Raw genomic sequence first — 13,969 nt, 5'->3', positions numbered from 1 at the left:
GTCCTTTAGTTCTTTCCAGTTTGGAGAAATAAATTAATTACTATACAGTATTCCATGGTGTTTTCTGAGGACAAATTACCTTGTGCTTACAAGAGCACATTTTTAGAAGGCATTGAAATGATACTTTTGAAAGACCGGGTGATTTCATTGAAATCTTCATGATGATATGTTAGAAATTAACAAAACTGATCCCGGCAAATTGCTCACTATAGTCAAGTGCTGAAATACTAGGGACACAAGTTAAACATTTTGAATTTAAGAATATAAAGAGAAGCCAGGCAGAATTTTTTCACTCAAAGGGTAGTAAAGTTGTGGAAACGTAATTGGAACAGACAATATAAATAGGTCTAAAGGCAACTAGACAGGTTTCTAAGAGAGAAGGAATTGAGGGATGTGGCTGGTTAAGTGGGATTAATCTATGTAAAAAGACAGTCTTGTTGGTCGTCTTGGTCTTTTCCTGCTCCTAAAAATTCTTGTGTTCTCATTCTAGCAGACAGGAGTAACCAGCCTCTGAAATGATTACATTTACTAGCACAAGCCTTATCCACTGCTACCATTTTAGGAGATCGTACATGAAATCCAGAAGCAGAAGTGTGAGGCGGAGCAAAATGCAAGCCCAATGGATGATCGGGAAATATTAACTAAAAAAAATCTACCTCCAAATACTATGAAAAGGCAGGGAGGACTTTGAATCCTGATGTGGTGCTCTGTGAGGATAAGAATACAAGGATAAGAAGAGCCATTAAAAAAAATGGTGCTATGCTATATATTCCAGTTTCCAAGTAAACTATTTTGCTCAAACAAATGTATTTTATATGATAAACTTTTAACATTTTATTTAAAAAAATGCAAACATTGGATTGTGTGTTACTTTTTGTCAGTGCACATGATAACTAATTAGAGAATACTGCATTATGCCATTTGTTATCTCGTAACATTGTGACTGTACCCAAAAGCACGAGACTCTTTCCAAAACTGCCACCCTCCTGTTGCTGTTCTTCACTCTCCCCCACCCCCAGACCATTACAACCATTCACACTATCATCAGAATCAGCCTGAATTGGGTTTTATAAATCAGAAAATAATATAAAAGTTGAGCTGAAATGTTTCCATAAGAAGACTGAAGAGAGTTAAATCTAAATGATCAATTAATTTGTGTAGGGACCAATCAGTTTAAAATGAACCTTGTACTGGTTCCTGTGTGCACGTTACACAATCACATTAATCAACTCCATCAGTGATAGTCTATCAGTTAATGTTTCTAGGAACATCCTCCAGATCACCACAGCAGCTATTCCTGCTGACATGCTTGGACTGCTCAACCCTGCAATGCTACACAAGAACAATGGATTTCAGGTGAAATGAAGACAGCAAGTACTAGGCAGCACTGACCAATTGATCAACTGATGGCTGTTATTTGATGGATATTTATGTTGTTTTGGATACAATATTTCAGGTACAGTCGCAATAATTCAACAATTGTTTGTTGCATGTGAATATCAACAAAACACATCAAATTCTTAAAATCAGTTTGCCACTAGATATGTATAGGATATTAATGGTAAAGAAATAAAAAGGGGTATAAAATCGTTGGAAGCCGATAGAAATCAATATGTGTTATGCGAGCGCAAAGTGTACCAATTTAGCAGTGGAACAGCCTGCGCCAACCTGCACAGGTATTGGTTAAATGTGTTAATGATGGGCCTAACAGCCTGTTCAAGGACCCTTTTATAAAATTAGTCCACGATGAGTAGAGCAGGCATCAGGATTCTTCAGCGGCCCTTGCAGCTGACAACAAAAGGTAAGTGTTCGGAGTATTTTTTTTAAATTACATTTTCTGTGGTGCTAGGAGGAGTAGGAATGCTCCCTCCGACTCCACAGTCCTGGCAAATGGACCCCTGTTGTCCGATCCAACCAACGTCCTGGAACCTACCTAAGGGCTGCTGTCAGCGGCCCGAAATTCATTTTTCCCGTGGAGTGAGCTGCCTGTGTAGGTGCGACAGGTGCCCGCAGCTCACCCCAAATATGCAGGTGAGGCCCAAGGCCCAATTTCGACACAGCCTTGGGTCTCTCTGTTTGGGCTCTGGCTGCTCGAAAATGAACCCAGGCTAATTTCTATCCCTTAGATGTCTCCAGAATAAATATAAAGCTGTTGGTGTAGATTTGTATTGGAGGAAGTGAGAACGGGCAAAAATTTGGCAGATGGACGGACCACCCGGCATCAGACCACTAGGCATCGGACACGACAAAGGCAAACCAAGCCCAGTCGACCCTGCAAAGTCCTCCTCACTAACATCTGGGGACTTGTGCCAAAATTGGGAGAGCTGTCCCACAGACTAGTCAAGCAACAGCCTGACATAGCCATACTCACAGAATCATACCTTTCAGCCAACATCCCAGACTCTACCATCACCATCCCTGGGTGTGTCCTGTCCCACCGGCAGGACAGAACGACCAGAGGTGGCAGTACAGTGATATACAGTCAGGAGGGAGTGGCCCTGGGAGTCCTCAACATTGACTCTGGACCCCATGAAATCTCATGGCATCGGGTCAAACATGGGCAAGGAAACCTCCTGCTGATTACCACTTATCGTCCTCCCTCAGCTGATGAATTAGTCCTCCTCCATGTTGAGCACCACTTGGAGGAAACACTGAGGGTAGCAAGGGCACAGAATGTACTCTGCGTGGGGGACTTCAATGTCCATCACCAAGAGTGGCTCGGTAGCACCACTACTGACCGAGCTGGCCGAGTCCTGAAGGACGCAGCTGCCAGACTGGGCCTGCGGCGGGTGGTGAGCAAACCAACACGAGGGAAAAACCTACTTGACCTCGTCCTCACCAATCTATCTGTCGCAGATGCATCTGTCACTGATAGTATTGGTAGGAGTGACCACTGCACAGTCCTTGTGGAGACGAAGTCCCGTCTTCACAATGAGGACTCCATCCAACGTGTTGTGTGGCACTACCACCATGCTAAATGTGATAAATTCAGAACAGATCTAGCAGCTCAAAACTGGGCATCCATGAGGCATTGTGGGCCATCATCAGCAGCAGATTTGTATTCCAGCACAATCTGTAACGTCATGGCCCCGGTATCTTCCTCACTCTACCATTACTAACAAGCCAGGGGATCAACCCTGGTTCAGTGAGGAATGTAGAAGAGCATGCCAGGAGCAGCACCAGGTGTACCTAAAAATGAGGTGCCAACCTGGTGAAGCTACAACACAGGACTACATTCATGCTAAACAGCGGAAGCAACATGCTATAAACAGAGCTAAGCGATTCCACAACCAACGGATCAGATCAAAGCTCTGCAGTCCTGCCACATCCAGTCGTGAATGGTGGTGGACAATTAAACAACTAATGGGAGGAGGAGGCTCTGTGAACATCCCCATCCTCAATGATGGCAGAGTCCAGCAGGTGAGTGCAAAAGACAAGCTGAAGCGTTTGCAACCATCTTCAGCGAGAAGTGCCGAGTAGATGATCCATCTTGGCCTCCCCCCAATATCCCCACCATCACAGAAGCCAGTCTTCAGCCAATTCGATTCACTCCATGTGATATCAAGAAACGGCTGAGTGCACTGGACACAACAAAGGCTATAGGCCCCGACAACAACCCGACTGTTGTGCTGAAGACTTGTGCTCCAGAACTAGCCGCGCCTCTATCCAAACTGTTCCAGTACAGCTACAACACTGACATCTACCCGACAATGTGGAAAATTGCCCAGGTATGTCCTGTCCACAAAGAGCAGGATAAATCCAATCCGGCCAATTACCACCCCATCAGTCTACTCTACTCTCACTCTCAATCATCAGCAAAGTGATGGAAGATGTCGTCGACAGTGCTATCAAGTGGCACTTACTCACCAATAACCTGCTCATCAATGCTCAGTTTGGGTTCCGCCAGGACCACTCGGCTCCAGACCTCATTGGTCCAAACACAGACAAAAGAGCTGAATTCCAGAGGTGAGGTGAGAGTGACTGCCCTTGACATCAAGGCAGCATTTGACCGAGTGTGGCACCAAGGAGCCCTAGTAAAATTGAAGTCAATGGGAATCAGGGGGAAAATTCTCCAGTGGCTGGAGTCATACCTAGCACAAAGGAAGATGGTAGTGGTTGTTGGCGGCCAATCATCTCAGCCCCAAGATATTGCTGCAGGAGTTCCTCAGAGCAGTGTCCTAGGCCCAACCATCTTCAACTGCTGCATCAATGACCTTCCCTCCATCATAAGGTCAGAAATGGGGATGTTCGCTGATGATTGCACAGTGTTCAGTTCCATTCGCAACCCCTCAGATAATGAAGCAGTCCGTGCCCGCATGCAGCAAGACCTGGACAACATCCAGGCTTGAGCTCATAAGTGGCAAGTAACATTCGCGCCAGACAAGTGCCAGGCAATGACCATCTCCAACAAGAGAGAGTCTAACCACTTTCCCTTGACATTCAACGTCATTACCATCGCTGAATCCCCCACCATCAACATCCTGGGGGTCACCATTGACCAGAAACTTAACTGGACCAGCCACATAAATACTATGGCTACAAGAGCAGGTCAGAAGCTGGGTATTCTGCGGCGAGTGACTCACCTCCTAACTTTCCGAAGCCTTTCACCATCTACAAGTCAGGAATGTGAAGGAATACTCTCCACTTGTCTGAATGAGTGCAGCTCCAACAACACTCAAGAAGCTCGACACCATCCAGGACAAAGCAGCCCGCTTGATTGGCACCCCATCCACCACCCTAAACATTTACTCCCTTCACGACCGGCGCACCGTGGCTGCAGTGTGTACCATCTACAGGATGCACTGCAGCAACTCACCAAGGCTTCTTCGACAGCACCTCCAAAACCTGCGACTTCTACTACCTTGAAGGACAAGGGCAGCAGGCACATCGGAACAACACCACCTGCATGTTCCCCTCCAAGTCACACACCATCCGACTTGGAAATATATCGCCGTTCCTTCATCGTCGCTGGGTGAAAATCCTGGAACTCCCTACCTAACAGCACTATGGGAGAACCTTCATCACACGGACTGCAACAGTTCAAGAAGGCGGCTCACCACCACCTTCTCAAGGGCAATTATGGATGAGGAATAAATGCTGGCCTTGTCAGCGATGCCCACATCCCATGAACGAATAAAAAAAAATGTGGGAAAATGTGAACTTGCCCACTTTAGCAGGAGGAATAGAAAAGCAGTATATTATTTAAGTGGAGAGAGATTACAGAATTCTGAGGTACAGAGGGATCTGGGTGTCCTAGTACATGAATCACAAAAAGTTAGTATGCAGGTCCAGCAAGTGACTAGGAAGGCAAATGGAATGTTGTCATTTATTGCAAGGGGAATGGAATATAAAAGTAGAGATGTTTTGCTACAGTTGTATAGGCATCGTTGAGACCACCTCTAGAATACTGTGTGCAGTTTTGGTCTCCTTATTTAAGAAAGGACATAATTACTTTCAAGGCAGTTCAGAGAAGGTTCACTCGACTGATTCCTGGGATGAGGGGGTTATCTTATGAGGAAAGGTTGGACAAGTTGGGCCTGTATACATTGGAGTTTAAAAGAATGAGAGGTGATCTTATTGAAACATATAAGATCCTGAGGGGACTAGAAGGGGTAGATGCTGAGAGGATGTTTCCCCTTGTGGGAGAGACTAGAACTAAGGGACACAGTTTAAAAATAAGACGGAGATGAGGAGAAATTTTTTCTCTCAGAGGGTCGTGTGTCTGTGGAACTCCCTTCCCCAGAGAACATTGGAGACAGGGTCATTGAATATTTTTAAGGCTGAGTTGGATGGATTCCTGATTAACAAGGGAGTCAAAAATTATAGTAGATAGTCGGGAAAGTAGGGTTGAGGTCATAATCAGATCAGCCATGAGCTTATCAAATGGCAGAGCAGATTTGAGGGTCCGAATGGCCTACTCCTGCTCTTAATTCGTATGTTTGTACGTATGTAATCTCTGAGGTGGTCTTACTTTGTTTTGCTTTTCACCAGGGACAATTATAATGTGTATTTTTGGCCTCACCAAAATTTACAGTATGATCACAGGGTAAAATGGATGGTTGGAGTGGAGCTGAAATGATCAAGACAGCTTCATATTTTAAAAGGATGAGAGGAAGAAGGTCTAAAGAAGTTTCTAAACTGGATGTCTATGGTCAGAACACAATCCTGAACTGAATAGATTTCTCACCTCCTTCTAGTTTGCCTTCCTACTGCCAAGGTGAGGTGCTGTCCTTTTCTAATAGGACATTTTCCTCATTTAGTTTAATACAAATCTCACCTTATGAACTGTTAACAAGACCCACTGGACAACTGCCCTAAGGTTTTCAATATGGGAACTTGTATAAACTGGTTTTATATGAAAATATAGGTATGCAGGTACCTGGGCAGGCAGTATATACTTTGTGCGGTGACATTAATCCAAAGAGAATTTTTAAAAAATTGGTTGTGAGATGTAAATATTTATTGCCCATCCCTGAAGGCATTAAGAGTCAATCATGCAGTGTAGGACTGGCGTCACTTGTAGGCCAGACCAGGTAAGGATGGCAGTCCTTCCCTGAAAGATGTTAATGAACCAGTTGGAATTTTCTGACAGTTCGGTAGCTTTCAAAGTCATTTTTAAAATGGTGCTAGCCCCCAAATTACCAGATTTATTGAATTCAGTTTTGCAACTTGCTATGGTGGGATTTCAACTCATGACCTCTGCGTTGTTAGTCCAACACTATAACCACGAAGCTTATATTGTACCGTTTCAAGTTTAATGTCGAACCTCAGGTACTTTTGGTGTTGGAACCGTTGGCTATGTAGAAGTAAGTCTCCTTTATATGCTGCTTAAATTAACCTAGAGACTTTGGTACTTCTGCTCCAGGGAATTGAAGCCACGGTTGGCTTTTAAGAGATACAGGAAGTCATCAGAATGATGGGCATTATGTCAGTTGTCTTTATCTACTTAATTTTGAGAAATGAAAAGTACCATTTGGAATGTGGTAGTTACAAGTCAATCTGTATTCCTCAATGTAAACTGCAAAATATCAACTAAGGTTTTGGTAAGTAGACTACATGTGGTTGTCTCAAATTTCCTCCAACCTGGATGAAACAGGATTTGTGCCTTAGAGGTTATCATTGTCATGACTCAGGATTATGGTGTCCCACTGGCAGTGATGTCTCTTGATGCCAAAAAGGCATCTAACTGTGTTAAATATTTACATTCTGCATTGTTTCAGGTTTCAGCCTTTAGTTTTTGGGTTTTCATCCTTTCTCTATGAGTGTCGACATTTACTTATGAGAAAATATCCTGGGCTTTTTAGCCAGATGGAGGGATATGTTGGTACGCTGCACTTGAGCCTTACAACTACTTGCTCAGGTTGCATAAACTAACACTGGCATCAAATGGTTTACCGTGGAAGACAGCAATTTCAGGTCAAAAAGTGAATTGGGCAAAAACTGAAATAATCCCAGCCTCATTGCTATAAAGCGGGATACTCTTTAAAATGGATCAGAGTAGGTTTAGGCAGTTAGGCCTCAAAATTATGCAGCGCAAATATTCGTAAACAATTAACTCCACCATATAAAATTTCTTTGTCCACTTTTTAACAGAGGCATTAATCCATTTATTTTTAATTGATTAACACCTGCATTAGAATAATGGACATAGAATTTCATACAAACGCATTAAATGTTCGTGTGCTAATATTTGCATAGTGTAACTTTCAAGGCTTCAGATATATTATTGGCTCCTGTTGTGAAAGATGTTACTGATCAGAATATGGGCAGGTTAGTAAATTATATTAAGTGTAAATTTGCAGTACTGATGCCAATGCCACTTTCTCTACAAGGCAAATCTCAGTATATTAAAATTAATTAATTATATCTGTTGTATGCTTTTACTGGTGATCCATGAAATGTACCTCATTAGAATATAGAATCTGTTCTGTTTCTGTGGAGAGTCTCCACCCCTATGATCAGTTTAATGACACTGATACTGCCTGAGGGAGGTAAGCTTTGGATTAGGACACTCCTATCTCATATACCTATCAGGCTTTCCTTGTAGGATTTAAATTGGTATCTGGCTGTTGATCTGCAAACTCCTTCCCACATGGCTTGCTGTGGAACAGGCTCTGGTAGCTCCTCAGAATACTAAACTGAAGTAATCTGCTACAAGTTGTAGAAATATTCTGTAATACCACATATATGATGCAACAGACTTTAGTATTTGTTAAAGTTTGCAGATTCTGTGAAATAAAATATTTTTAAAAATCAATAACAAAAAAGAAGCAACGGATTGTTATGTTTTGAAAAACATTTTGGCAAAGTTGGGCGGAAGTTAAAAAAAAATCCCTTCCAGCAGCAATAGGACAGAACTGAGGCAAGAGCCCAAAGACAAATTGTGATTGTTATTATAAGGTTAAGAAAAAATCTTAAACAGACACTGACTCTGTGATTTTGTCCTGTTGATAACTTGAATGTAGAAGAATTATATGTTCAATCATTCCAATAAAATGTATTAGTGTTTGTTACCTGGTTCATATTCTGACCTATAGCTGCAGCAGCTGCTCCCCACCATTAAGCTGAATCATGCTCAGGGTAACCTGCCCGCTACAGAGGTACTGAACTCTCAAGTTGTAATCACAAGTGTTGATGATATTAACTTTTTGTTCACAAAGGTTTCAAGTGATACGATATGATCCTCATTTCCTCCAAAGAAAATCCTCTGCTAGCACTCACTTTGTTTCACTAGAGTGTTTAAGCCCCTTAAACTGTCAATTGCAAATTGGGCTGCACTAGAAATAGAAACTGTTCAAATGACAGCCCAAGTAGGCCATCCATGAAGCTGAGATTTCCCTGGGGCCATGTTTGTCAGCCTCAGCTTGGTAGTCGGGAGGAAAGATTGAAACTTCCTGATGGGTAAGGGGATTCCTGTACCCATCTGTTGGTACAGTCGACTAAAGAACAGGTGCCAGCTGGATCCACAGAGATAATTTCCCAAGCTCTCACAAAAGGACAGTATAGGTGCAGTGTTTAACACAGGGTTGTGATAGAGGAAGGCAGGAACAATAGCAGAGAATAAAATTCAATTTGGGGAAAAAATATTCTACTGAATTATGCAATTTTAAACCTTGCATCACCATGGCTATAATTTAGACGATATCAATGTAACATACGGACCCTGTGTCACAGCCGAGGATGTCAGATTCAACCTAATTACAGCTTTGTAACACATTACACCCTGGGGAAAGAAAGATATGATCACTTAAAATGCAAAAGTGGAAGCTTGCCTATCTCCCCAGGTTATTTCATTTGCGATTCATTGGTATATTTAGCAGTATCTTCATTCAGCTTAGCAACACTATCAGGAGAAAAAGCTGCACTGGAGGTATAGGATGAAAGATGGGAGTCTGTGGAAAAGGTAAGGCAATTCATTTATTTATTCATTTATAAGAAATGTACATTGTGTATTTATTGGAAGTACAGCTTAAATAACATTGTAAATATCAAAGTAAAACTGAAGTCCAGTAAAGAATGGTCAAAACGAAAAATGTGGAAATGTTTGACAGTCGGGAGAGGGAAGCACTTTAGTCAATTGTGATACTGAATGGGGGGGTGTCATTTCTAATATACATTTTTTTTTCAAAGTCTGGTGTGGGGGATTCCCACGTTCTGCATGTGCAGTAAATTATACGAACAGTCTGTGGTTGGCGTCTCAATGTAAAGCAATAAGAACTGGCGCCTTTGTTTGCTCCCCAGGTTTGTGTTATAGTGATATTATTGGTTACAAGGGTCAAGTATTGTTTAAATGGTCCATTTGAGGTGCATTTCAGCCAATTGTCTCCTGGTATCCAAATGATGTGTGAGCAAATCAGTTTCACAGAATGCAAAGTAAGATTGTTTTACAGATTGTGTGTGTGTGTCTGTATCTGAGTAAGGGACACGTAGAACATGTGAGGTTTTCCTCCCCAAATATTCTACTCTTCTGTTTTGAAAGTGAATACTACAGATATGTCATAATTTCAAGGGTTAATAACCTGTATCACATGATCTAGGCTGACACGTCAGTCCAATACTGAAGGAGTGCTGCATTGATGGAGGTGTCATCTTTTGGAATAGACATTAAACTAAGGCCCCATTTGCCCACACTGTGGTATAAGTAGACATCAAAGATCTCATGGCACTATTTGAAGAAGAGCAGGAAGTTCTCCCAGTGTCCTGGCCAACACTCCTCCCTTAACCAACACCACCAAAAATAGATTCACTGTTCATTCATTTAATTTGTTGTTTATGGGAATTACTATATAAAAAAGGCAAGCTTTTTCTTTCTTTCTATTCAGCAGTGAGATGCAGCTGTCCTGATCCAGCATACATACAGGCACATTTTCCAGCAGGGGTCAGCGAGTAATGGCTGAGATCAGCTAACTTGGTACAGACCAGAGATCAAACTTGGGAACTTTATGTCTCAGTACCATATCAGGTTATGCATTATCACTAAGGTATCACATGTGTGTTTTGAAAGGAGTTTGGGAAGCACGAAGAAAACTCAGCAATCAAGAGGTTAAGGTGCACTTGCACTGTATGTAGGCCAACTGAAGAGATATTGACCCATCTATGTTTTAAAGCATTACATCCAAAAACGCGTGAGGATATTGATTGTCCTGGTTTCAGATGTAATCTGCTGAATTTGAGCAGCATGCAGAGAGTTAAAGATTTGTGTTATCTGCTGAATCCTTTACCCTCTGATCACTAGAGCTAGATTAATGCTGCTTTAGCAGCTGTGATCCAAGCAGCCTGAGAGTACGGTCACTGACAGCAACAGCACTGTAACACTCCCATCTGTCACACCATATCCCTGTGTTCATTATTTAGAAGAAAGGGGGATTACATGATTTTTTGTCAGACACTGCACAAGACATCACTGGCTTGATGGCTCCGTCGCATATCGCTGTGTCATCACCGAGCCCAGCAGCAGGCAACTGACTGTCAACATCGGGGGGCTGGGGGGGGGGGGATCCTGGCTCCCACAGACTGAACGTTATTAGAACCATGTGAGAGTTATTGGAAAACAATCACACATGTGGTCAATCAGAGTGAGTACAGAGTGATATTGTTTCACTATCAGATAAATTTCTGGTCAGGTATGCACAACATCTAGGGCCGAGCATTGCAGGGTCTTAGTTTGCTTCTTAATGAACCTTATAAAGCAGGCGTCGAGGATAGTAAGAGGGCCCAACGCACCACCACAATTACTAAGGGAGAGGGGATTCTATCCTCATCAAGGCCGGCAATGAACCATTTTACTTGAACTGATTCACGCTACAGGTTTTAAACAAGGCCAGTAACTCTCTCTCTAAAAGAATGTAACAAATTAATAATAAAACGAAACATGGTAACTGCAAAGGTTTTAACCCTTTCATTTATAAGAAGTCTATGCTTAGTTTTCAATGCCATAGTCCTGAATTTCTGCGAAGGTTGTCCCGATCTCCTGCCGTAACTTTGGCGGAAGATCAGCAGAACCCTGGGAAAATGGTGTAAGTGGCCGTTTTCAGCCGCCAATGATGGTAGAATGATATATATGTGCAAATTATGGTTTATAACTATGCAAGAACTTTTTCTATGAAGAACTTTATATAATTCAATTCTTTTGCAGCCAGGATGGAGTGGTTGTGGAAATCGCATAATTTTCAATACCCAGCTGGCACTACCAATAGACTTGAGAATCCATAGTAGTTGATGCAAAAGTGGGAGGAAAATAACGCTGTAAACAGTTTAAATATCAGTTATTTACTAAATCAATATGACCAAGATACATTGTGAATGAAAATGTTTTTGATCATTTTGCTTTGCTGTTTTCCCAGGGATTCCGATGATCTCCTGAAGTAATGGCAGGAGATTCACAGAAGCCCTATGGAAATTCAGAGCCCACATGTGGTGTAGAATTCCACTTGGCTTTGCCATGGATGCACATCTATACACACTGCAGTGGGAGAATAGCACCTTTGAAGTTGAGTCACACCTTCCATGTTGATAGGGAAAGCTGGGACAGTAACCCTAAGAAGCTCCTGTACTTTTTTTCAGGCAGTCTTGGGGACACCGTAGTGCTATTATCTATTCATTGTTTATTAATAATTTTCTGATAATTTTCCAACCAAGTCACAACCCATTTTCCAGGGTTGGGGGGGGTGGGGTTCGTGCATCTGTACAGCAGACTCCTGGTGAGTGGAGTGGGAGAGGAAAGGAAGAGGAACCAAGGGGAGTAGGGATTGGGAAGAGGGAAGGAGTAAACAGTGGAAAGGGAGGGAGAAAACAGTGAAAGAAGAAGAGACAGGAGATGGGAGAGGGAGAGGAAGGGAAAAGGAGAGGATAGAAAGGTGAGGGAAGGAGGGAGAAAGAGAGAGCAGAAGGATGGAGGAAGGGAGAGGAAAGGGGACAAGAACGGGGAATTTAGATCAGTGGGAGTAAGGGGATGGAGTCATGGAACAGCCAGCCATCAGGGAAGAGGAATCCAGCCATGGGGGTGGGGGGGGAATGGAAGGGTTGCTGTGGATGGGAAATACAGTGGGTGGGTGGTTACTGTAAAAGGGGAAACTGAAGCAGCTTACAGGTAGCCTGCAAAGGGAACTGCAGCCAATGGGAGGGGGAAGGGGATTTTATGCTCGATGGGATGGGGATGTGTGGTGTTAAGGTCCAAAGTAATTTTCTGCGCTGATGGGGTTCCAAAATCTTGCTTAATGGGGGGAATATTTCTCAGCGTGAGGGAAGGGGGCAATCTTCATCCAAGAGGCTGAAGTTTGTGTTTCCTGTTTGTTACCTTGGTGTGCGTCACTTAGCATTAGATCCAACACCATCGTAATCAATTGGTCATGTGATGTTATGCTTATAGCACCATCCAAAGTTGCAAGAATGTTAGAATCTTGAGGTCACTCACCATTTTTTATATTTTATAAATGATTTATCACACTCAGCATGGATTATGCCATGCACTGGGAATGTAGGGGTCACAGGACAGGCTATCGAATAGTAGCAGATTTAAAAACCTTCTATTGTCCCTTAAGGGGCATTGCACGTTTTGAATACGGGGAGAAGGCAGTACTGCCCCTTTTACAGAGAGTGCCCTGGGGAAACCCACCTCTTTGACCAAGTTTTTGGTCACCTGTCCCAATACCTCCTTATGTGGCTCGGTGTCAAATTTTGTCTGAAAACACTCCTGTGAAGCGCCTGGGGACGATTTACTACGTTAAAGGCACTATATAAATGCAAGGTGTTGTTGTAGTTGGAAGTGCATCAAAGCCACTTTTGGGGCTGAGGATCACCCACCTCAGAGGTCTGCTGTCTGGGCTAAGTGGGAAGAAGAGGCAGAGCGGATGAATGCAGTTTCAAATGTCAGGAGGTCGTCAGTACAAATGCACAAAAATGTTTTGCAAGCTAAATGGACACTGAATGTAGCTGCTTCATATGCAATAGCTTAATAGGGCTGCAACACACACTTCTACCTCATCCAGGTGCTTCTTGACTTTGCATGCTTGATGATCATTTGATGAAGTAATGGAGAGGGTTGCTGAGGGTAGTGCGGTTAATGTTGTGTATATGGACTTTCAAAAGGCATTTGATAAAGTACCACATAATAGATTTGTTAGCAAAATTGAAGCCCATAGGATTAAAGGGGCAGTTGCTGCATGGATACGATATTGGCTAAGGGACAGAAAGCAGTGGGTAGTGGCGAACGGTTGTTTTTCAGACTGGAGGGTAGTATACAGTGGTGTCCCCAAGGTGTCCGTGTTGGGACCAATACTCTTTTTGATATATATTAATGACTTGGACTTGGGTATACAGGGCATAATTTCAAAGTTTGCAGATGACACGAAACTCGGAAATGTAGTAAACAGTGAGGAGGACAGTGACAGACTTCAGCAGGCCATATACAGACTGGTGAAATGTGGAGACACATAGCAGATGAAATTTAACACAGAGAAATGTGAAATGA

The 13,969-nt window shown here is 42.8% G+C and overlaps 1 protein-coding gene across 1 annotated transcript in view; it reads right to left on the bottom strand.

Annotated features, from left to right (window-relative positions):
- Positions 1-13,969, bottom strand: part of cacna2d4a (calcium channel, voltage-dependent, alpha 2/delta subunit 4a) — a 435,940-nt gene that overhangs the window by 118,282 nt on the left and 303,689 nt on the right. The gene's annotated exons all lie outside the window — the stretch shown is intronic.

Source organism: Heptranchias perlo, chromosome 18 (genome assembly GCF_035084215.1).
Source record: "Heptranchias perlo isolate sHepPer1 chromosome 18, sHepPer1.hap1, whole genome shotgun sequence".
NCBI lineage: Eukaryota > Metazoa > Chordata > Chondrichthyes > Hexanchiformes > Hexanchidae > Heptranchias > Heptranchias perlo.
This window is presented reverse-complemented; position numbering and strand designations above follow the sequence as displayed.